Raw genomic sequence first — 22,153 nt, forward strand, 5'->3', positions numbered from 1 at the left:
ATCCGTATTTTTTGTGCACCCATAGACTTGCATTGGCGTATTACGGGCGTAGTACGCTGACAATCGCAGCATGCTGCGAGTGGCATGGAGCGGAGGATACGGAGGAGAAATATACGCCTGGTGCGAGTGACCCCATAGAGAATCATTTGTCCGTGTCTAATGGGTGCTTTTTGCGCCTCTCACTCTCCCGTATTCCTCGCCAGTGTGACCCCGGCCTTAATGTCTGTATAGTTTTTATCAGATTATTTAGATGTTTTTGGGACTCATATTAAATTCTCCCATAGGAGCGATGTCGTACAAGGGTGAGGAACAGGAGGACAGCTCCCAAAAGAATGTGGGTCCACCCAATAGTTCAAGAGCGTGAGGACAAGGGCCACTTCAATCTTCTTTACCAGGATTTAAGAAAGTAAGATATAGTAGGGCAACTTATGTTTTTTGGACTCATTGACCAACAAATATAATGTTAATTTTTTTGTTTTTTTGTTCAAATCATGTTCAATAATTACCTTTTATTTTGTTTCCTGTTTCAGGTATCCAGAAAAATTTGTCAAATTCTGCCGGCTGACAATACCAGCATTTGATCGCCTACTCGACCTTCTTTCCCCCGAGTTAAATTATCAAGAAACAGTCATGAGAAGACCCATCTCTGCTGAGGAAAGGCTGCTCATCACCTTGCGGTAATATATATATTTTTTTTTGGATACACATTTAACCCCTAAGATCCCAATGAAACATGTTTTTCTTTGTTTTTTTTCCAGGTTTTTGGCCACAGGAGAGAGCTACACATCACTGCACCTCCAATTTAGGGTTGGTAAATCCACCATCTCTCAAATTGTGAGGTGCACATGTGCCGTCATCTGGCGGAAGTTGCAGCCCATCGTCATGCCATCGCCGACCGTGGAGACTTGGTTGCAGGTCGCAGCTGGCTTTCAGTCTGTGGCCAATTTCCCAAACTGCATTGGTGCAGTTGATGGTAAACATGTGAGAGTGCAGAAGCCACCACGATCGGGCTCACGCTTCTTTAATTATAAGAAGTATTTTTCAGTGGTCCTGATGGCGGTGGCTGATGCACATTACAAATTTGTTGCCATCGACGTTGGTGCCTATGGTAGTACTGGGGACTCTCGGGTTTTGCGATCATCTCAGATCGGACTGCAAATTCTTCAACATGGCGGAACGCTTCCAGCCCCAAGACCTTTGCCGGGTTCCACAATTCCAGTGCCCTTTGTGATGGTATCGGATGATTCCTTTCCCTTAAAGACCAACCTGATGCGACCATACCCACGAAGGACACTGGATGACCGGCGGAGGATTTTTAATTATCGGCTGAGCCGTGCACGAAGATATGTGAAATGCGCCTTTGGGATCATGTGTAGTCAGTGGCGTATCTTTCACACAGCCATCCGGTTAGAGACTGACACTGTTGACACTGTAATTAAGGCGTGCTGTGTACTCCACAACTACCTTCAAGAATACAGAACAGAGGTAGATGAGGAGTCACAGGTGTCTGAATTAGTTGCAGTCGAAACCTTGGGTCATGGAAGGCTTTCTAACTCGGGGGTGCGTGTGCGAGAAACCTTCACAGACTACTTCATGAGTCCTGAAGGTGCCGTGCACTGGCAATACTCCAGTGCCGGTGTTGATCAGCCTGTACATGAGAGAAGAAATGATGATTAATCCCAAGCAACCGAGTTCTATGTTGATCAATAATTTTTGCCAAAATGTTAAAAATTAATAAAATTTTCGGTTGTTAAACAGTAATCTTGCCTCTGTGAAAATCGATTCTTTACACACCACCATTTTCCACTACACTCAATTTTCAGAACATATATACTATAATTGCTTTTAATTTAAACATATAGCCCATGGTGCGTTACTTTACAAGGGGTAACATACCAAATATCACTACAGTACACAAAGGAGGCAGTAGTTTGGGGTGTCACAGCAGTACGGTGGTTGGTTGAGCTGTTAGCTCCAATAGTAGTGAGGATGCAGCGTGTTGTGAGTAGAGTTTATGTCCACAGCTGATTTTGTTGAAGTCTGCGTTGTCCGTTGTGGGTGTATGAATGACTAACCAAAAATTTCAACTGTTTTTGTGGTATAATTAAAAAACAAAGTATGTCACGTTGGGCAATCTAGTAGAGGAGAGGACTCATCTAAATGCAAGTGTTTATTGCTTCATTACAGTGAGTAGTCTTTTGCACTGAAAATATATTTACACACACACAGAGTCTTGAAACCATTATTTTTTATATAAACAGTAACAAACTTGTATAAACCACAAGTAAAAAAACAGTATGAAACATACTACAACATAACGACAAACATTGTCGGAATAATGTAACCCTGTCAACAGGACAGGCAAGGTGTCTGGTGGCTACGGAGGTTTTTGGACCCGACTAATTACTTATTGATTAACCATGCATCAAAATTGTTGGTAGTCTGGATCGTAGCTATACGAGGGGTATAGATTTTGAGACAACACCTGACTCATTGGAGAGTTTCCATGTTGTCCAATAGTTTGTGATGGATTTGGGCGGCCATAAACCAATGAATCTGGATGTTCCGGACGAAAGGATGGCGCGGGCCCAAACCGCTGCGATGCATCTGCTGCTGGTGGTGGTGGTGGCACACTGCGGGGATTACAAAGGTTCATAATCCCAGTGATTATGTCATTGGAAGGTGTTGGAATTGATGCTGTGTCAACAGACATAATAAGTACATGTACAGCTGACATTATTAAATTCTGACGGTCCCGTGTCATGGACCTCAGGCGGCTGGCTATGTTTACCCCAAAAGTGTCTAGTTCATCTTGATGTCTGACATTATCTATAAGACTGAGGGTTCTGCTAGTGAGTTGTTGAATTGCACTAGCGGAAGTCTCAGTTGTTGTCCCTTTTTTTTGTGCTGCCCTTGTCGATGACACGGGACAGCCAGAACCTGCCCGTATCCAAGTGCGCCTTGACACACCACCACCTGGGGTACTGCTAGCGGCAGATGCAGTAGCGTTAACAGTGGAGCCAGACGCCTCCTCCACGACAGAGGACACACTGGTGTCCAAACAGGAATCACAACCAGAAGGTTCGGTTGCTGTGGAGGAAATGGCTGAAGAGGGCCTGTCATTTGGAGGACCTGGAGAGCAAGACATGTCCTGCACCTCCTCGGCCAGACCCTGTTCCGGGCTGTTCTGTTCAGTGTCCATTGACGTCCCGGGACTGATATTTCCATCCGTTCTGTAGAAGGACGAACAACTAAATTATTATACACCAAAAACAAGAGTCAAACTTTATAACTGAGCAGAAATATAAATATATATAAATAAATAATGGATACACTCGGGAATGACATGCGATTTTAGGGTCTTTTTTGGAGCATCAAGTATACCTCACGGAATATAAACAAGTGATCAAAGATGGGTAGCAGCATATGGGGACATAGTCTATGGCCTAGCATATTTGGGAAGAATCTATGGAGCATTTTGGAGCCAAAACAGGATCATTATATCTTTACCATCTTATGTGGCCATTTTGTACCTTTGTGCTACTTTTTAATTTTTTTTACGTTTTCATTTGTCTATTTTCAACAGAGTCTCAACTTCCGCTTACCAAAAATCAATATTCCCCCATTGTTTTGTCAAAGAGACACACCGCACTACGACAACAACTACAAATGTCCAGTCATCATCTAGAGCCACCGTATATCCATTGTTTTGACAACAGCCATATACAACCCCAGTTATCAAAGCGCAATGTACCTCCGCAAATTCCTGCTGGTTAAAACAAACTGCAGCAGATCTACAAATGGAACCTTCTTTCTAGGAGGTGAACTTCCGCTTGGTGTTTTCATAGACTTTACCAGCCTGTCTGTTATGGAGCGCCAACGATTTTTAACATCATCCACTGCAATGAAATCAAATAAAAACATTACTTTAATTTCAAAAATTACAGGCCAACTTAGTACTCATAATACGAACTTACTAATCTGTTTTTTCCCAGCTCTTGGCAGGTCAGGCCACTGCGGATATATTTCCGTCACAATTGCTGGCCAAGCATCCCTTTTATTGTATGTTCCTTTGTATGCCTCGCTGGCGCGGTCCCACACTTCAGGATGTTTCTCTATCTGGAAAGTGAAAATTCCGTGTTAATACGTGTTATTTCAAAGTAATGTGAAATACAAAAGTCCGTTTTATCTCTATAATTTGGTCAACACATGTAGAGATATATAGCCACACTAAAACACACCTAGGCCTAACACAATTCCAAACCCCACACTCTCTGTATGACACCTGTGTAACAAAAGATACGGCAAGGATGGCCTTATACGATTTCCCTAACACCACACCAATTCTCCATGGCTAAGGCGAGTTTCACAGTAGCGCCTTTGAGTTTTTATTATAGACGCATGAGTTAATACTATTCTATAACCATGTTCAGGCATGATACTAAAAAAGCTGACGTGCGCATGGCAATCCACGCTACAGCGTGTCCTTGCCACACAAATTACCTTTTTTTTTTAAAAAAACACAGGTGAGGCGGAGGAAAAATAATACTGTTTGCGTACGCTGTGCCATGGCGTACTGTTCAAAAATCAAAATTAAAAAAAAAAAAAAATGGTACGTGCGCAACACCATGCTGAAAAAAATTAAACATAGGGATGCAGAACGCATGCGCATGGACGCGCACGAAATGCAACCCTAGAAACAATATATTTTTTTATTTAACACCGAATCCAATGCCTGACCCATGATTTTAAAATATATACACAAAACTAAAAATATGGTTGACATGAAGTCATCAATGTTATGTTGTTTATTAATGGTGTTAAATATGTTTTTTTCTAATTTAGGGGTTCAATTTCGGTGTATAATCTAGAAAAAATTTGGCGTGGGCTCCCGCGCAATTTTAGACACCAGAGAGGGAGAAGCAGGTGAGTGACGGCAGATTTAAATAGCCTAAGAAGGGACCATTTTTTTGGCCCCCCCCCGGCTACAAAAATCTGCCGACAGACACCCCATAAAGGGCACATCTGTAAGATGCGCCTTTTATGGCACTTAACCCTCTCTCTTCCCACAGCCATCGTGCAGGGGCATATGGGGTAATAAGGGGTTAATGTCACATTGCAATTGGAATGTGACATTAAGCCGGGTTAATAACAGATAGGCGTCAATCAGACGCCGATCCATTATTAACCATATATTAATGAAGGGTTAAAAAAATTAACACAAACAATATTTTTAAAAATTTTTATTGAAAATAAGACAACTTGTTTTTGACCATTTTTTATTTCTTGCCCAATCCATCCATTGAAGAAAGAGAAAAAAAAAACAAAAAAAACATTCATTGCTGACCTGAGATCAGCACAGGAGTGTGAGAAATTTTCCCACGCTCCTGAGTTCATCTCAGGACAGCATGGTAGTCCGCGCATGCGCAGACCGGACTGCCCGAGTTCACCCGAGCAGCGCGAGCTGACTTCGGGTGAAGTCGGTAAACAATGAGCCGGGGCGCTTTACGGCCCGGCTCATTGTAGCGGCGTCGGGAGTTTAGAGCGGCCACATGTTATGTGGCTGCTCTAAACTTTAGATCTTCGTGGGACACTTGTTTTTATGGGATGCTGCGGAGGGTAGGTATTTTTGTGGTTTGTTTTTTTACATTTTTATTTAGGTTGAGCATGGTCTTCGGGGAATTAGCAGAATAGGTGAGTATGGGTTTTTTATTTTTATTTTTTTTTTAGGTGGCGACTAGAGTTGAGCGATACCAGCCGATACTTGAAAATATCGGATCGGAATGGATCGGCCGATCTTAAAAAAAAATATCGGTATCGCCGATTCCGATACCGGGAACCAATGCAAGTCAATGGGGCCAAAATATCGGAATTAAAAAAAACCCTTTCTTTCCTTGTAGGTTAATTCTACATGAAGAAAAACAACTAAGAATAATGTAGAATGTATTGTGGGAGGTGGAGGAGACATTAAAGCCATAGAGTTTTAGCCCAATCAAAAGGAATAGCAGGAATTAAACTTTTTTTTTAAAGACGTTAGGAGTTACAAAGATATTGACTATGTTAGCCTCATTTATATTTTGCCAGACATGTATGTCTTCTTCTTCTTTCTTCTTCTTTCTTATTCTTCTTCCCTTTTTTACCTTCTTCTTCTTCTTCTTCTTATCCCTTTTTTTACATTCTTCTTCTTCTTCTTCTTCCTTTTTTTACATTCTTCTACTTCCTTTTTTTACATTCTTCTTCTTCCTTTTTTTACATTCTTCTTCTTATTCCTTTTTTTACATTCTTCTTCTTCTTCCTTTTTTAAATTCTTCTACTTCCTTTTTTTACATTCTTCTTCTTCTTCTTCCTTTTCTTACATTCTTCATATTCTTCTTATTCAACAATTATTATTCTACATATTCAACTTCTTCATCTTCTTCCTATTCTTCTTCATCATATTCTTGTTTGTGTCAGGCATTCCTGTAGTTGTTATCTAGAAAAGTTAGAAGTTTACACCTTCCGTTCTGCCTGTCACAAAAGATTTACAACAGGATTTGTCCGCGTTCAGTTTGGCCTGCAGCAGCAGGCCTTTTCCAGGGGCACCACGAGGAGGAACGGACTCACCCCCATACACTGCTTAGTCTTCTTCTGCTTATAAATAAGATAATATCATTTGCTCAGAGTATTAGTCTTATGCTTAATGTTCTTCTGCTTTGTTTTTTTTATGCTTCTTTGTCTTCTCTCTCTTGTTGTTCTGCATCTTGGTGGTTGTCTTCCTGTTCTTTGTCCTCTTGAACCAGCTGACGGTACTGGCACCCGGAGGGGCAGCAGAAGGAACAAGAGCCAATGGCACTACCGAGGACCAGCTGACGGTGCTGGAACCCGGTTACTAAGCAGGAGGTACCTGTGCTACAAAGCACTACCAAGGACCAGCAGACATTGCCGGAACTCGGATACCGAGATGGAGGCACCTAGGCCAAAGGCTCTGACGAGAACCAGCTGACGGTGCTGAAACCCGGAGGGGTAGCATAAGCTGCAAGAGCAAATGGAAATAGCGAGGACCAGCTGACAGTGCTGGCACCCGGAGGGGCAGCAGAAGGAATAAGAGCCAATGGCACAACAGAGGACCAGCTGACGGTGCTGGAACCCGGTTACTAAGCAGGAGGTACCTGTGCTACAAAGCACTACCAAGGACCAGCAGACGTTGCCGGAACTCGGATACCGAGATGGAGGCACCTAGGCCAAAGGCTCTGACGAGAACCAGCTGACGGTGCTGGAACCCGGAGGGGTAGCATAAGCTGCAAGAGCAAATGGAAATAGCGAGGACCAGCTGACAGTGCTGGCACCCGGAGGGGCAGCAGAAGGAATAAGAGCCAATGGCACAACCGAGGACCAGCTGACGGTGCTGGAACCCGGTTACTAAGCAGGAGGTACCTGTGCTACAAAGCACTACCAAGGACCAGCAGACGTTGCCGGAACTCGGATACCGAGATGGAGGCACCTAGGCCAAAGGCTCTGACGAGAACCAGCTGACGGTGCTGGAACCCGGAGGGGTAGCATAAGCTGCAAGAGCAAATGGAAATAGCGAGGACCAGCTGACAGTGCTGGCACCCGGAGGGGCAGCAGAAGGAATAAGAGCCAATGGCACAACCGAGGACCAGCTGACGGTGCTGGAACCCGGTTACTAAGCAGGAGGTACCTGTGCTACAAAGCACTACCAAGGACCAGCAGACGTTGCCGGAACTCGGATACCGAGATGGAGGCACCTAGGCCAAAGGCTCTGACGAGAACCAGCTGACGGTGCTGGAACCCGGAGGGGTATCAGAAGTTACCCCTGAAAAGCAAAGTTGGCATGCCGCAAGCTGGCCGCAGTTACCGAATCACACAGTCCTACAGGGGGTGCTTGTCCTACTGGCACTATGGAACAAGCCTTTCTTACCAGAACCCGCAGTCCACATAGGAAGCACCTAAACTGCTGGCACCCTAGCCTCGGCTAACCCAACCGCAACACGACATGGCAACTTGGGGTGGCAAACTGACATTGACACTTCCCGGAAACAGCAGGCAGGGCTGGAACCAAGCTGGGCAGGAGGGAGTAACCGTGCCAAAGTCAGTTATGAGCAGCAACTGGCGATGTTGGAGCCCAGGACAAGCACTTAGCAGGCTGAGGCCTGATGTGCTGTCAATTGGGAGGCAGCAGGACAGATTGCCATCAAAACAGCAGGGGAACAGCTGACGTTACTGAACCCCACAAACACAGGAGCTAGTGTTTTACTCTGTGAAGACGGCACTTCCGAGCAACAACTGGCTGTGTTGAAGCCCAGGGACAAGCACGGAGCAGGCTGAGGCTGCATTGAAGAAATTTTAAGATCGGTTGTAGACTACTAATTTTAACCATGCTCCACTTAGGCCTGTGGCTTCACTGATTTTCGTATTTCCCCTGTCCTCCAACCCCGCCAGTTACAGCTCCGAAGTGGCGTCTGCACAATCCACACTTGTTCCTGTGTTACAGGTGTTCAGTCCGGTCAGTTAATCCCCTGATGTGTGTCCGGCAATGTCGCCTGCTCTGTCCACATTCCCATAATGGGAATGTGGACAGAGCAGGCGACATTGCCGGACACACATCAGGGGATTAACTGACCGGACTGAACACCTGTAACACAGGAACAAGTGTGGATTGTGCAGACGCCACTTCGGAGCTGTAACTGGCAGGGTTGGAGGACAGGGGAAAGACGAGAGACAGTGGAGCCACAGGCCTAATTGGAGCACGGTTAAAAATCAGTAGTGGTACGACTGTGTAGGCAGCAGGAGACTTTGCCATCTACACAGCAGGGGATCAGCTGACGTTACTGAACCCCACTGAGACACGGGAGCAAGTGTCTCTTTCCGTGTGGACGGCACTTCCGAACTACAACTGGCTGTGTTGAAGCCCAGGAAATTGGAGGGTGTAGGCAGAGGCCTACTGTATTTTGAATGAGGTGACAGCAGGAGAGACTGCCATCCACACAGCAGGGGATCAGCTGACGTTACTGAACCCCACTGAGACACGGGAGCAAGTATCTCTTTCCGTGTGGACGGCACTTCCGAACTACAACTGGCTGTGTTGAAGCCCAGGAAATTGGAGGGTGTAGGCAGAGGCCTACTGTATTTTGAATGAGGTGACAGCAGGAGAGACTGCCATCCACACAGCAGGGGATCAGCTGACGTTACTGAACCCCACTGAGACACGGGAGCAAGTATCTCTTTCCGTGTGGACGGCACTTCCGAACTACAACTGGCTGTGTTGAAGCCCAGGAAATTGGAGGGTGTAGGCAGAGGCCTACTGTATTTTGAATGAGGTGACAGCAGGAGAGACTGCCATCCACACAGCAGGGGATCAGCTGACGTTACTGAACCCCACTGAGACACGGGAGCAAGTATCTCTTTCCGTGTGGACGGCACTTCCGAACTACAACTGGCTGTGTTGAAGCCCAGGAAATAGGAGGGTGTAGGCAGAGGCCTACTGTATTTTGAATGAGGTGACAGCAGGAGAGACTGCCATCCACACAGCAGGGGATCAGCTGACGTTACTGAACCCCACTGAGACACGGGAGCAAGTATCTCTTTCCGTGTGGACGGCACTTCCGAACTACAACTGGCTGTGTTGAAGCCCAGGAAATAGGAGGGTGTAGGCAGAGGCCTACTGTATTTTGAATGAGGTGACAGCAGGAGAGACTGCCATCCACACAGCAGGGGATCAGCTGACGTTACTGAACCCCACTGAGACACGGGAGCAAGTATCTCTTTCCGTGTGGACGGCACTTCCGAACTACAACTGGCTGTGTTGAAGCCCAGGAAATAGGAGGGTGTAGGCAGAGGCCTACTGTATTTTGAATGAGGTGACAGCAGGAGAGACTGCCATCCACACAGCAGGGGATCAGCTGACGTTACTGAACCCCACTGAGACACGGGAGCAAGTATCTCTTTCCGTGTGGACGGCACTTCCGAACTACAACTGGCTGTGTTGAAGCCCAGGAAATAGGAGGGTGTAGGCAGAGGCCTACTGTATTTTGAATGAGGTGACAGCAGGAGAGACTGCCATCCACACAGCAGGGGATCAGCTGACGTTACTGAACCCCACTGAGACACGGGAGCAAGTATCTCTTTCCGTGTGGACGGCACTTCCGAACTACAACTGGCTGTGTTGAAGCCCAGGAAATAGGAGGGTGTAGGCAGAGGCCTACTGTATTTTGAATGAGGTGACAGCAGGAGAGACTGCCATCCACACAGCAGGGGATCAGCTGACGTTACTGAACCCCACTGAGACACGGGAGCAAGTATCTCTTTCCGTGTGGGCGGCACTTCCGAACTACAACTGGCTGTGTTGAAGCCCAGGAAATAGGAGGGTGTAGGCAGAGGCCTACTGTATTTTGAATGAGGTGACAGCAGGAGAGACTGCCATCCACACAGCAGGGGATCAGCTGACGTTACTGAACCCCACTGAGACACGGGAGCAAGTATCTCTTTCCATGTGGACGGCACTTCCGAGCTACAACTGGCTGAGTTGAAGCCCAGGAAATAGGAGGGTGTAGGCAGAGGCCTACTGTCTTTGGAATGCGGAGACAGCAGGAGAGACTGCCATCTCCACAGCAGGGGAACAGCTGGCATTGCTGAACCCCACTAACACTTGAACGAATGTGTTTGGCTCTGTGGAGACGACACTTCTGAACACCAACTGACGCTGTTGGAGCCCAGGATTAGGCGAGGAGCAGGCTGGGGCCTACTGGATTTTGGCAGGTGAAGGCAGCAGGAGACTTGCCATCTCCACAGCAGGGGAACAGCTGGCAGTGCTGAACCCCACTAACACTTGAACGAATGTGTTTGGCTCTGTGGAGACGACACTTCTGAACACCAACTGACGCTGTTGGAGCCCAGGATTAGGCGAGGAGCAGGCTGGGGCCTGTTGTTTTTGGCAGGTGAAGGCAGCAGGAGACTTGCCATCTCCACAGCAGGGGAACAGCTGGCAGTGCTGAAACCCACTAACACTCGAACGAATGTGTTTGGCTCTGTGGAGACGACACTTCTGAACACCAACTGACGCTGTTGGAGCCCAGGATTAGGTGTGGAGCAGGCTGGGGCCTACTGGATTTTGGCAGGTGAAGGCAGCAGGAGACTTGCCATCTCCACAGCAGGGGAACAGCTGGCAGTGCTAAAACCCACTAACACTCTAACGAATGTGTTTGGCTCTGTGGAGACGACACTTCTGAACACCAACTGACGCTGTTGGAGCCCAGGATTAGGCGAGGAGCAGGCTGGGGCCTGTTGTTTTTGGCAGGTGAAGGCAGCAGGAGACTTGCCATCTCCACAGCAGGGGAACAGCTGGCAGTGCTGAAACCCACTAACACTCGAACGAATGTGTTTGGCTCTGTGGAGACGACACTTCTGAACACCAACTGACACTGTTGGAGCCCAGGATTACGCATGCCGCATGCAGAGGCCAATGGGCAGCGGTTTTTATGGAGGTTGTGGACTACTACTGATTCTAACCATGCTCCACTTAGGCCTCTGGCTCCACTGTCTCTACTATTTACCCTGGCCTCCAACCCCGCCAGCTACATCTCTGAAGTGGCGTCAGCACAATCTACACTTGTTCCTGTGTTACTGGTGCTCAGTCCCGTCAGTTGATCCCCTGATGTTTGTCCGGCAAGTTCGCCAGCTCTGTCCTCATTCCCTACTGGTTATGGGAATGTGGACAGAGCAGGAGACCTTGCCGGACACACATCAGGGGATAAACTGATGGGACTGAGCCACAGGAACACAGGAACAAGTGTAGATTGTGCTGACGCCACTTCAGAGATGTAGATGGCGGGGTTGGAGGTCAGGGGAAATAGTAGAGACAGTGGAGCCAGAGACCTAAGTTGGGCACGGTTAAAAATCAGTAGTGGTTTGAATGTTGATGGAGCTGGTGACTTTGCCGTCCACACAGCAGGGGATCAGCTGGCATTACTGAACCCCACTAACACAGGAGCTAGTGTGTTTCTCTGTGCAGACGACACATCTGAGCGACAACTGGCTGTGTTGAAGCACAGGGATTATAGTTCAGGTTGTAGAAAAATGAACACACCAGCAGACCTGGATACAGTTGCCAACCACTAATTTAGTCTGTAAGAGGAATGGCAAAGTCTTTGGAGATCCAGGCCTTGTTCATTTTCAGAAAAGTCAGCCGGTCAACATTATCGGAAGATAGTCGCGTGCGACGGTCTGTTAGTACACCACCTGCGGCACTAAAGACACGTTCCGATAATACACTGGCAGCAGGGCAAGCCAGCACCTCCAATGCATACTGGCTAAGCTCTGGCCATGTATCCAGCTTAGAGACCCAAAACTTGAAGGGGGAAGAGCCATCTGGGAGTACAGCGACAGGGCAAGACATGTAGTCTGACACCATCTGACGGAAGCGTTGCCTCCTGCTGACTCGAGGCGTCGCTGATGGTGTAGACAATTGTGGTGGACACACAAAACTTTGCCACATTTGGGCCATAGTGGTCTTGCCTTGTGCTGCGGCGCTGCCTCTGCTCCCTCTTTGTGCAGAGTTTCCTCCACTGCCTCGACGCACAGAGCTGCTTTTTAAAGCAATAGCAACAATGCTGTCGGGTGGAATGGAAAACATTATGGACTGCACCAGTGACTCTTCGTACTCCCGCATTTTACGCTCCCGGTTCAACGTTGGTATGAGCCTTTGTACGCTGTCCCGGTAGCGAGGATCTAGGAGGGTGTACACCCAATAATCAGCCGAGACGAGAATGTGGGCGATGCGGCGGTCGTTTCTCAGGCACTGCAGCATGAAATCAACCATGTGCTGCAGACTCCCAACTGCCAAAGAACCGCTGTCCCCTGTTTGAGGCGTGACCTCGGCCTGCTCTGCATCACCCCACCCTCGCTGTACATACTGAGTAGAGGTTTGTGTACCTCCCTCCTCTGGAGAGATGTCTTCCTCCTCCATCGACTCCTCCTCATCCTCCTCACAAAGTGTCCCCTGCCTAGGCCTTTGTGAGGAAACACGTAGCGCAGACTGTCCAGAAGCAGATGGCATTTGGGACTCCTCATCCTCCACCTCTTCCGAAACCTCATCCCTTAGTGCTTGCAGTGTTTGTTGAAGCAGGCAGATAAGGGGGACAGTCATGCTGACTAGTGCATCATCTGCACTCGCCATCCGCGTGGATTCATCGAAGGCACGCAAAACGAGGCAGATGTCCTTCATAGAGGCCCACTCAATGGTGCTGAAGTGTGAACGGCGCACAGTGCGACTTGTTTGTGCCTGATGCAGCTGGTACTCCATGACTGCTGCCTGCTGCTCACACAACCGCTCCAACATATGTAACGTTGAATTCCACCGGGTGGGTAGGTCACATATGATGCGATGTTCCGGAAGGCCAAATCGTCGCTGCAGAGCAGCGAGGCGCGATCTTGCCGTGCTGGAACGTCGCAAGTGAGCGCACTCTATGCGGACCTTGTGCAACAGTGCATCAAGATCCGGATAGTCCCTCAGAAAGCTCTGCACGACCAAGTTAAGAACATGTGCCAGACATGGGATGTGTGTGAGGTTGCCTAGGCCAAGAGCTGCCACCAGATTTCGGCCATTGTCACACTACCAAGCCCGGCTGGAGATTCGCTGGCCCAAACCACACATCGCTCTCCAGCTTGATAGCATTCCAGAGCTCCTGCGCTGTGTGGCTTCGATTCCCCAAAGAAATTAATTTGAGTACAGCCTGTTGACGTTTGGCCACGGCTGTGCTCATATCGGTCGTAACAGGCTCCTGCTCTGCTGTTTCTGAGGAACTTGAGTAGGAGGAGGAGTCTATGTGTACAGACTGGAGTCCTGCAATCCGTGGCGTTGGAAGAAGACGTACAGTGCCACTCTCCAGATCCGTACCCGGCTCCACAACATTGACCCAGTGGGCAGTGAGGGAAAGGTATCGTCCCTGTCCATGGTTACTGGTCCACGCATCGGTGGTCAGGTGGACCTTGCTACTAACGGCGTTTAGTAGCGCATGTTTTATTTTGCCCTCAACATGTTTCTGCAGGGCAGGGACGGCTCGCCTGCTGAAATAAAAGCGGCTGGGCACGTTGTATTGGGGGACTGCCAATGCCATTAAGTCCCGGAAGGTGTCAGTGTCCACCAGCCTGAATGACAGCATTTCAACTGCCAGAAGTTTGGCAATGCCAGCATTCAGAGACTGTGCTAGGGGATGGTTTGCCGAGTAAGGGCGCCTTTTATCCCATGCCTGTGCTACCGATGGCTGTGATGGATGGGAACGTGCTGCTATGGGTGTAATCTGACAGGGTCTCCGGACAACAGTGGCAGAGGTTCTTCCTTGGCGATCCTGTGAGGAAGCCGAACCAGCAGTGTGTGAGCTGGAGGAAGAGGCCCCAACACGAACTGAAGAGGTGGTAGGTGGTGCTGTACGTTGGCCTACGTCTTCAGGGTGTCTCTGCAACTCCAACTCGTGCTTGGTGCGCACATGTTTCCACATATTTGTGGTATTGAGGTTGCTGACATTTCTCCCTCTTTTGACTCTCTGATGACACAGCTTGCATTTGACAAAGCAAATGTCATCTGCAACTGTGTCAAAAAAGGACCACGCACTGCAACTCTTGGGAGCGCCCGGTTTGCCTTTGGAATGAGGAATGCTCCTAACGGGTGCCGAAGTGGAGGGTACAGGCAACCAAGTCTTCCCCCTCCCTCTGCCTCCTGTTTTGGCCGGTAGGGGAATCTCTTCCTCCGAGCTGCTCCCACCACCTTCCTGTTCCTCACGCCATGATGGGTCAAGGACCTCATCATCTTCCCTCCCCTCTTCAAACAGCTGCTTCTCCGGGGTTGTCTCGCCAGCACCGAACGCACCAGAAAGTGGCAACTGAGTCTCGTCATCACCTGATGCGTACTGAGGTGTGCTGACCATAGGCACTGGCCCACTCGCCTCTTCAGATTCAGAGGGACAAAGAAGTTGCGCATCACTGCATACTCCCTCTTCTTCACATTCAGGAATGCTGCTTGGCTGGCCCCCTCTTTCCAAGCCAACAGATTCCGAGAACAGAAGTAGAGACTGTGATGGCTCCTGTCCATGTCTCTCTGACTGCCTGGGCACTTTGGCAGGTGGTGAAGAGACAGATGGTTGCTCTTCGGTGCTCTGACCCTGAGAGGATGCGGAAGTAATTGAAGTCGATGCGTTAGCTGCCATCCATCCGACAACGGCTTCAATTTGTTCCTCCCGCAGCAGTGGGGTACGTTGAGGTCCTACAAAGCTGCGCATAAAGGACTGTTGCCTGCTAAAACTGGGGGATGCTGATCCACTGGTGCCCGCAGCAGGCCCAGAATCCCCACGTCCTCTACCTGTAGAATCCCCACGTCCTCTCCCTGCAGAATCCCCACGTCCTCTCCCTGCTGAAACTCCACGCCCACGCCCACGCGCCTTACTCCCTGCCTTCTTCATCTTGCAAGACTGCTTAAGATAGGCAGAAAAGTACAAAGGGGGCCTTAGTGTGCTTATTCCTGAACAGCTGGTTACAGGTACAAGAAACACTAATTTTATGAAGTGTGTGTGTGTGGACTACACTTTAATAGGAGCTGATGTGGCCTACACAAGTTCCAAATGTAGTGTTTGGTGAACTTTTTTTGTGGTTTCTTTGTTGGAAACAAACTCAAAGTATGTGAACAAAGAATTGAAACTGATAGTATCACCAACTTTTTGGAGCTATTACAATGCAGGCAGGTAACCTACAATGCAAAAGATGAGGCTCCAAAAAAATTGGGTAATACTAATCTGGCTGCGCCGGCAGGGCACAAGCCAGAAAAAAAGGCTCCTCTATCTACTCCTATATAGTGTTTGCAACCAACCAATGTTGATGGATACGGATGGATGCACACTAATAGGAGAAGAAAAAATGAGCTGCACTCAAAGACAAATATGTGTGAGGCAGTGACGCACGTTGAGCGTCCTACAACCAGACGTAGCTGCAGGACACTCTACTCAGCGTGAGCTGCACTCACACACAGTCAGAGACCTCTCAGACAGCCGTCAACAGTGCAGCTAAGTGGGCACTGGCACTGACAGGCTGCAGAAAGGCTCCGCTGTGTACTCCTATATAGTGTTTGCAACCACCGTAGATGGAGACGGATGGATGCACACTAATAGAAGAAAAAATGAGATGCACTCAAATAAAAATATGTGTGAGGCACTGACGCACGCTGAGCGTCCTACAGCCAGACGTAGCTGCAGGACACACTACTCAGCGTGAGCTGCACTCACACACAGTCAGAGACCTCTCAGACAGCCGTGAACAGTGCAGCAAAGTGGACACTAGCACTGAAAGGCTGCAGAAAGGCTCCGCTGTCTACTACTAGTGTTTGCAACCAACGTATATGGATACGGATGGAAGCACACTAGATTGAAATTATGTAAAAAATGCAGCTCAAAAAATAAAAGATGTATGAGGCAGCAGTGATCACACTGGGTGGCCTACAGCCTGACGTGGCTGCAGGACCCACTCCACAGCGTGAGCTGCACTCACACAGCCCTTGCAGACAGCTGTGAACACTGCTGCTAGGGCAAAGAAGGCTACAGTGGTGGTTTATGTAGCCTGGGTAAAGCACTAGATGTTTGGTGGAATCGCTATTTCTAACTGTCCCTCACAGTCTTCTACAGCAGCCTGTCCCTAACTGAATTCACAGCAGAGTGACCAGAAATGGCGGCTGCGGTGGCTTTTATAGTGCATCATGACATCATTTCGGCAGCCAATCACAGCCATGCCAATAGTTAACATGCCTACATGCCTAACAGGATGTGCCCACACTTTGGAGGATTCCCATTGGCTTAATCAAAGCAAGCAGGCTCATAGCATGATGGGAACTTCCGATTCCGATTCCGGAATCCGATATGACAAAAGTATCGGAAGTCCGTATCGGAATTCCGATACCGCTAATATCGGCCGATACCCGATACTTGCGGTATCGGAATGCTCAACACTAGTGGCGACGTCGGGGACAGGTAATTATAATTTTTTTCCACAGGTAACCACTGGCCACCAATGAAAAAAAATTATTTGACACTTTAAAAAAAAAAAATAAAAAAATAAAGGCTGATGGGGGAAAAAATGATAAATAAATATATATATGGGGGGGAGGCAGGAATTAAAAAGGCGCATTAATGGAGGCTCTAAAATTAAATATTGGCGGGGGACAGGGAAAATAAAAAATATATTCACAGCAGGAACGGCGCAATGGGAAATACTGCTCCCATCGCGCTGAGCCTGCTGGCACTACTGTATGGGAACACACATAGGCCGATGGGACTAGTAGTCCTATCGGCCTATGGCAGATAGCAGGCTCAGCAGCGGTCACAGACGCCCCATACACCACATCCACGCCATATACACCACACACTGACACATACACAGACACCACGCACACGCACTCACCACGCTAATCATGAAGGGGACATTCAGCTCCATCCGGTCGTACCACTCCATGCCTGCAGCGCCAGCCATGATACAGGAAGAAGGAAAGGATTATGGGATTTCCTTCTTCCTGTATGGGATGGTCCTTGCATGGCATGATGGGATGGGCTAGATGACATTTCCTGGCCGCATGCGGTATTTACCGCGAAAAAGATGCTATTTTTATTTAAAAATGCGGTTTATATGCGATCCCATACAACCCTATGGGGCCGGGATCGCCGCGGATCCGCAAAATTAATGAGCATGCTGCGTTTTTTTCCGCGATGCGATTCCGCCACGGAAAAAAATGCAGCATTAGCACAACAGAGCGGAATCCCATAGGATTGCATGGCATGCTTATTTTTTGCGATTTCGCGGCAGAAACGTGCGGTAAATACCGCCGCGAAAATAACTGATCGTGTGAATGCAGCCTAAAAGGTAAGAGAGGGTGAGAGGAGGGAAGGGGCACTTTACACTTAGGCTGGAATCACACTAACCTGCGCAAAATACGGTCAGTATTTTACATGCGTAATACGGATGACAGACCCCTAAATAGTGCTCCGTATGTCATCCGTAATCAAGGTGTGGTCGTGTATTTTGCGCATGTAAGCATCCGTATGTAATCCGTATGGCATCCGTATGGCGAGATTGTCTCGCAGGCTTGCAAAATGGACATATAATGGAGCCCTATGACAGGGTTTCGAAAAGACACCTGGTGCGTATTTCTCGCAAGTCACACGTGTGTTCCGTGTGTAATGCGTATTTTTTGCGCACCCATTGACTTGCATTGGCGTACTACGGGCATAGTACGCTGACAATCGCAGCATGCTGCGAGTGGCACGGAGAGTAGGATACTGAGGAGAAATATACGGCTGATGGGAGCTGCCTCATAGCGAATCATTTGTCCGTGTCTAATGCGTGCTTTTTGCGCCTCTCACTCTCCCGTATTCCTCGCCAGTGTGACCCCGGCCTTACAATGTGTCACACACAAGCAAAGAGTGGACAACCCTGATTGTGTTCATTGTTTTTTCTTTTAGTTTGTTAACATCTAGTCAGCAATGGCACAGTCTTCCTCCAAGCGTCTGTGTGACCAAGAGATTGAAGCAATTGTGTTTCAAAGTGATGATGAAAGTGAACTATCTTTGTCCGATGACGAGTACCTGCCACCAGAGAATCAAACATCCTCAATTGATTCTTCTTCTGATGATGATGAAGAAGTGAATACAGTGGATCCTCAAGAAGTGATAAGTAGAATATCCAAAACGAATGTTTTTTGGGACAGTAATCCTACATTAGTCGGACGTACTGCAATCCATAATATTGTGAGACAGGCTCAAGGAGCTGTGGGAAGTCCCAGTTACTTTTCCTCTAAAGACGTATTCTGTACTTTTTTTCTGAAAATATTGCAGAAAAGGTCCTTTTTTGTTCAAACCTAGACGGAAGACGTATCGCTTCTGCAAAAAATAAGTCCTGGAAAAATATCTCAAAAGAGGAACTTTATGCATACATTGGACTTTTACTGCTGGCATGGAGTCAAAAATCTTATGATGTTCCAATACGAGAATTATTTCTGGACCCACTTTCTGATCCACAGTATAAGGCCGGGGTCACACTAACCGGCGCAAAATACGGTCCATAGTTTACAGGTGTAATACGGATGAATGACCTCTAAATAGTGCTCCGTAGGTCATCCGTAAGCAAGGTGCGGTCACGTAATTTGCGCATGTGAGCATCCTTATGTAATCCGTATGGCATCCGTATGCAATCCGTATGGCGAGATTTTCTCGCAGCCTTGCAAAATGGACATTTAACGGTTTTGAGGCCTGCAAACTATTTAAATCATTAGCCTGCACCCTATTTATTGCCTCAGGAACAGGTGGCTGCCTCCATTCTGTCCATTTGTGACCTTGCCTTCACTAGGTCTGTTGGTGCTGTATGTGCCACATGGCCACTGTATGTATGTATACACTGACCACTGAGTTTCAAAACAACTGAGCAGGTTCTCTTCAACTGGCTTTTGTCACGGCGCTTTGGGCAACCACACCCAGTAATAGTGGATCCGCGGAGGAGACGCATGTGGGTACATCCACTTTTGAGGCAACGACTCACAAGAGGTCATTTTCGCTGCCTCTATTCTTCTATGCGGGAGCATCTTGTTAAATTTTTTCAATACTGTCGCATGAGCATTGCCACATTTGATTTACTCTTGGAGACAGTGCACCCTGGGATACCCTTTCAGGACACAAGGATGCGCAAAGCTATATCTGCAGAGGAGCAACTTCTACTCACATTACGGTATGTACTACAAAACCACATTCTCTACGTTCATAATGTGTGGGGCAAAGTATGTATTTTTGGCTTATTGGACTAAGTTTAATGCCCTCATCTTATTCCACATATGTTTAAACTTACAGACCAGAATGCTAGGTCTAATATGTACTGAATATCACTTACTCATTGTGCAACCAAATATGTGTGTGTGCTAGTCTATCTCAATTCCTACCAAGTTTGGTCGGCATGTAAATGATTTTTTTTTTCTTTCTGCATTCTAAAATTATCCATTTCTGTTGTTCTTCAGCTTCCTGTCCACTGGCCTGTCTTATGCCGCCCTCCACCATGAGTTTCTCATTGGAAGATCTACCATTTCTGGCATAGTCAGGTCAACATGTATAGAAATCTGGACAAGACTCCATCAAGTCGTCATGCCCGAGCACAGGATGGAAGACTGGTTGAGGATATCAAGGGACTTTGAGGAGAAATGCCAGTTTCCAAATTGTATTGGGGCCCTTGATGGATAACATATCCGGGTGCGTAAGCCGCCGAACTCTTGCTCCCAATTCTTCAATTATAAACAATACTTTTCTGTTGTATTGTTGGCTCTGGCAGACCCTCAATACAAGTTTATAATTGTTGACATTGGGGCCTATGGAAGGACGGGAGACTCTAGAGTCTTCAATACTTCCATAATGGCTCGGCGGCTACGCACCAACCAGTTGGATCTACCAACACCACGCCAGCTACCAGGTTCCACTGAAGAATCAGTCGCTTATGTCCTTGTGGCAGATGAGGCGTTTCAGTTAACGCGCAATGTCATGAGGCCATATCCCCGCCGCAACCTTGACCACAGGCGCAGAATTTTTAACTTGCGCCTATCACGTGCTAGGCGACTGGTGGACTGTTCCTTTGGCATTCTTTGTGCCAAATGGCGGGTACTCCAGTCTGCCATTCAGCTGAGTGAACAAAATGTTAATGAAGTTTTTAAAGCGTGTGTGGTTCTTCATAACTTCACCAGGATACATGATTGTTCCTCCTCTGCTGGTGTTGTGTGTAGGCCGGACAATGTGCGTAGGGTGAGACCACCTATATACCCTCAACATAGACCGCTCTCTGGGCTGAAAGTGCGTGATATTTTCACAAATTACTTTATCTCACCTGAGGGGGAAACTTCTTGGCAAGAGCATGCTGTGTCAATGTTATAATTTTGGTTTTTCTGATTCTATGACTGTTTCATTGCATTGGTAAGCGTATGTTAGTATGCTGACACTGTTTTAGAGAAATCACACAGATACGTAAAGTGTAGTAGACATATTTTTACTTTGGCTTTTTTTTTTTTTTTTTTTAAAGGCAAACATAATATTGCCATATGCAAACTATGGCAATGGGCCAAATTGCCCTTTTTGCATAATAAAACTTTTTTGAAAAGTAAAATTTTCAAGCAAACCAAAAAAAACCAATATGCAATATCAACATTGCTACATGAGAAAATTTCCCTACAAAAGGAAAAAAGAGGTAGTCTCCAGCTCCAAAATTATTGCTAAAACATAACACATTTCTTCAGAATGTTTTCCAATCATATTAATATTCCACCATGACATGCAAGACTACCTTACGCCTTTCAGACAGATATTACATGTCTGTACAAAAGAGAATATTTTACAGCGCTATACTGGAAAGTGAAAGGATGACAATACACTACTCACTTGCTAATGCCTAGGAAAGGCGTACTGGCCTTAGTGAAGTAGTCACCTTTTTAGCCAGCTATGTATAGTAAGAAATCAAGGCGACCAGCCTTAATAACTTCACGCTCTCTTTATGTCTTAACAAGTGAGTAGTGTATTTTGATCCTTTCACTTGACCAGTATAGCATGGTTAAATATTCTCTGTTCTACACACATGTAATATCTGTCTGAAAGGCGTAAGGTAGCCTTGCCTGTCATGGTGGATTATTAATCTGATTAGAAAACATTCTGCAAATATGTGGCTTTTCACATTTTTAACAAACTTTGGTGATGGAGACCACCTGTTTTTTCCTTTTGATTGGTATTTATAGCATCAGTGAAACCGCACTGGACATCTCCTGGCATCAGACTGATTGTGGACAGAGAATTATAAATTCTCATACATTGGGGAAGGAGAACGCGAAAGAGCAGCCTGTGGTTGCTGCTGGCTACTGTGCCCAACATCGCCCTGTGTGGGGCCATACTGATGCCCATGATGTGGGAAGTGTCCTGCCTCCTGTCAATGTTGGGGGTACTGGCCAGAGTAATAATGGGGAGGGGCATCTTGTTGGCTGTGGTAGGCACGTGTCTCATACCCCCCAACATAGCCATATCGTCCCCAACCAGGTTGGGACCAGCCTCCAACACTGGGTGGTAACAAGTGGCCATATTGGTGGGGTTGGCTAGAGGCAGACATTTGTGGC

At 47.3% G+C, this 22,153-nt stretch overlaps 1 long non-coding RNA gene across 1 annotated transcript; it reads right to left on the reverse strand.

The window, feature by feature from the left end:
* Positions 1–3,829: 3,829 nt before the first annotated feature.
* Positions 3,830–17,575, reverse strand: LOC141083993 (uncharacterized). Its single transcript, XR_012230895.1, has 3 exons — positions 17,434–17,575; positions 3,978–4,119; positions 3,830–3,899 (listed from the first exon to the last, which is right to left on the reverse strand). It is a non-coding gene; the product is annotated as an uncharacterized lncRNA (long non-coding RNA).
* Between the last annotated feature and the right edge of the window lie 4,578 nt (positions 17,576–22,153).

Source organism: Dendrobates tinctorius, unplaced genomic scaffold (assembly GCF_039654945.1).
Source record: "Dendrobates tinctorius isolate UK_male_01 unplaced genomic scaffold, ASM3965494v1 ptg000022l, whole genome shotgun sequence".
In the NCBI taxonomy this organism is placed as follows: Eukaryota; Metazoa; Chordata; class Amphibia; order Anura; family Dendrobatidae; genus Dendrobates; species Dendrobates tinctorius.